At 33.6% G+C, this 3,890-nt stretch overlaps 1 long non-coding RNA gene across 1 annotated transcript; it reads right to left on the bottom strand.

The window, feature by feature from the left end:
• Positions 1 to 2,838: 2,838 nt before the first annotated feature.
• On the bottom strand, positions 2,839 to 3,575 carry LOC136070605 (uncharacterized). The gene is made up of 2 exons (XR_010631824.1): positions 3,422 to 3,575; positions 2,839 to 3,329 (listed from the first exon to the last, which is right to left on the bottom strand). It is a non-coding gene; the product is annotated as an uncharacterized LOC136070605 (long non-coding RNA).
• Positions 3,576 to 3,890: the final 315 nt, after the last annotated feature.

Below are 3,890 nucleotides of genomic sequence, written 5' to 3'. Positions count from 1 at the left end.
TCTCTATGAAAGTTAAAAGGGAAAAATATTTATAGTATCTTTTTATGAACAATAAAGTCAAAATTCAATCTTATAAAACAAGTTTGGATTTATATATTTATTTATGCAAATTACATTATCCAACTTTCTTCAACTACTCAAAACTCAAAAAAAGTCGCCAATTGACCAAAGCCCTTTCACCCATTCCTCCTTATCATCAAGAGATTCATGAAAACGTGATCCTGTGGTTGATTGGGGAATGAGATTTATTGGCACCCTGACTTGCACATAAATTCCCACCTCCGGACATTTTGCTTGAAAAATGAAAAGAAGTCAAAGTAGGAAAGAACTAAAGATAATATGGTGGGAGCAATGAAAGAAGTTGCAAACATGCTTGGTTTTCAATTAAATGATGCATTAAGCAATCTTAACAAGGCAGTCAATGGAGCAGTAGCATTTGAATGTAGGTTAAGAGTCAATGGGAGCTGTTGAAACTTGAAGGTATTTGACCTACCACTAAGGAGCATCACTGGGAAACAAAATTGATTGCTTGTTAACATGAATTGATATATTTTTTTTCAACATGCCATACAAGAGGAATATTGCACAAAGGGACTTATTAACACACTTTTTAGGTCAATAGCCTTAAAACTTAATCGGCATCATCTAATGTTTCAAATCTCTCCTTTCTAACCTTCAAATTTTTTTTTGGGGGGAGGGGGGGGGAGATAATCTTCTTTTTTTTTTTTAAATACATGATAAATATTCTACTCTAATATAATCTAATAAGTGAATATATGTATAAAGCTCATTCTTGAAAACTTGAACCCCGACCCTTATTTCCCACACCTCATAAACACTTATATTTGTGGAGTGATCATCACGTCAAGGGGGCGCGGTAGTAAATCTTATAAATGATTGTGATGCTTTCTAGCCTTCTATATATTTGGAAATTTTAAACTTACATCAATTATATGGGTTGCAAGATTAACTTTTATATATATATATATATATTAATTCCAAACTTATTTCATATGACATCTTGCTATTCAAATAGTCGAATTAAGACTTTATCGTTTATAGAAATTGTTATCATCGTTTTTTCTTTTTAAAAATATATGAAGTTATTAATTTTAACAAAAGACAAGTAGATTAATATAAAATTGTTTCAATTTATACATAAACAAGTGTTAAGCTAAACCCATAAAAATTGTAAATATAATTTCATTGATAAAGGTATTTTAGGAAATTTGACTTCACATGATTTTATTCCACCATCTTATCTTTTCTTCTTTTTTTTTTTTTTTTTTTTTTTTGAGAAGCATTTCCACCGTCTTATCAAATAGTGCCAAATTGTAGATTTATGGTTCTTCTCCTGTATTGTTACCAAACATAAATGGGAATAGTGATTCCATTAGAGCATTTGCAGCAGTGTAGCTATAATGCTATATTGCTATATTTTAGCTACACTAACACTAAAATGATGCTCCAGCAGTGGAGCTAAATCTATTTTTTTTTAGCTTCACTGCTACAGTGCACATCTAAAGATAGACGTACACTGTTCATAAGAGCTTAAAAAAACTATTATTTTATTCCACCGTTTTGATTAAAATAATCCACTGCACATTTCTTTTTCATTCTTTTCTCTCTCGTTCACTCTCATCTCATCTAACTCTGAAGCTCATCTCTCTCGGACCGACGTCGTCCCAACCGCCCATCTCTCTCAACTCCCACCGAAGCTCGACCTACCAGCCATCCCAGCCGCCGATCGCCTTAGACCCACGCTATCCTAGCCGCCGATCGAAGCCCCAAGCCATAGATCCACATCTTCGACCCACACTCCACTGGCCTCAACGTCATTGGCCCATGCTGATCCAAGCCCCAAGCTTCCGATCCACATCTTCGATCCACGCTTCGCCGGCCTTAACATCACTAGCCCAAGCCGATCCAAGCCCCAAGCCATCAATACATGTCTCTAACCCACACCTCCGCCCACTCCTCCATCTCCAGCTCTGTGATTGGTTTTTTTTTTTTTTCCCCCCTACTATGGACTAGTGGTAGTGGTGGTGGTGGTGGCTGTGACTATGGCTAATGGTAGAGGTGGTTGTGGTTGTGCTGTGGATGTTTTCTTGAGAGTGAGATATATTATTTTATTGTAGGGATATATTATTTTATTGTGATGTTTATATTATTTTATTGTGTTAAAAGCTAAAATAGATCCACTGCTGTAATATGTGTGTAAGTAAATTAGATAAAGCAACTTTTGGTGAAACTAAAAAACTAAATTTTTAGCTCCACTGCTATGGATGCTCAAATGATATTTATGATAATACTTAAATTGCAAAAGGCATGACATGGACAGCTTATTATTAGGATTGTGCAAAATTTTCTAAATTCTTAAAAAGAGATTCTAATGGGATCATTCAAAATCCCAGTTGCATCATCCTGATTAAACGATGGGAATCAGTTAGGCTCAACATCAAAATTTTGTCACTTCCATTATCACCAATCATATAGAAAAATTCATTCCCAGTAGCTACGGGAGCAATTAGATCAAACATTAACTTAAAAGCTCAATTATGAAGCATCCACCATTGAAGATTATCCAATCATTGAAAACTGTAACGTCTAAATGGCTTCAAGTATACCAAGTAATATTCAATCATTGCAGATTATCAAAATGGAATTTGAAAAAAAAAAATACATACATATTGATTTCAGATGCTTCGCTTCAATGAGTTCAAAAGTCCGTTTCAACTGACAAACAAAGAGAGCATGTAGGAAGAAGGAACAATTTTGCTTATCTCCTCAATAGCTTTTCAAGGCTCATTTCTTATCCTCAAATATTAGTTTAGGACAAAAATGAAATGCACTCACTTGATAAAACTAACAAAATTGTGAACAAGAAAACAAAAAAGGTTGCCTACACTTACCAATTTGCATTTAGCGATTGACTTCTTTAAGTTGTACAAAAACAACAGTCTTTCATTTTTCTAATCAACGAAAACATAAATAAGACTGTAAGAGATAACATGCTTCCAGAACATTTAAATTGATTTCAAAATGCCCAAGAAACATGCCTCTCATAAAATAGGAAATTTCCTATCTATGTTAAGGCACAAAATCAAAGCAAGTGCAATTAGAATAACAATTCCTACCCTTGCTTTAAACCACCGACCAATACCACCAGATATAGGAGACAAAAGGGACCAAACTATTACTCGAGGACGCGCACAGAGATTTGATTATTAAGACAGATGCCTCTGTTCTTTTTGATGAATGCATTCATTGCTTCATTCTTTGAAGGAAAGTTTACTATTGCCATTCTAATGGCATCAGGGAATGCACCTCTACAATGGTACAGAAAAGGATTCAGTTTGAGAAAATTATCAGAAGAAATGTATACAATATTTAACATTTTTAAAAACTAATTGACATAAACCTCATAAACATCTCAATTGAGGATGCTTCATATACGCAACCGGTCAGGAAGCGCTCCACATCTTCTGGAAGAGCATTTCGAGGGAACCCTTGCAGTAACCTGACAGAAATAGGCAAGGGAAAGTTACATCATTAGATGTACAATAAGAAAAAAAATATTCATGTAAATACTAGAAAAAGTCACAATGCTTCAGCCACTTTCCTCTTATTTATATATGGTTCCTACCAAATGAAGCTTTAAAAAAAACATAAAATTGTATTTTGTATTATTAAATTATAAATATCATACTTGAGTTTTATTTTTTAAATGAATATTAATGCTATTAGATTTTTAGTTTTTTATTAGCATTTTTGGAAAATTACAACAACGTAACGGTGTGAAGATGAAGGAGTTTACAGTTGTTTTTCTGTTAGAATAGAATCCTAGTTTTTAGGGATATTTACATGTATTTGATTTGTTCAAAGTTTCT

Source organism: Quercus suber, unplaced genomic scaffold, assembly GCF_002906115.3.
Source record: "Quercus suber isolate HL8 unplaced genomic scaffold, Cork oak 2.0 scaffold_14, whole genome shotgun sequence".
NCBI classification, from domain to species: domain Eukaryota; kingdom Viridiplantae; phylum Streptophyta; class Magnoliopsida; order Fagales; family Fagaceae; genus Quercus; species Quercus suber.
This window is presented reverse-complemented; position numbering and strand designations above follow the sequence as displayed.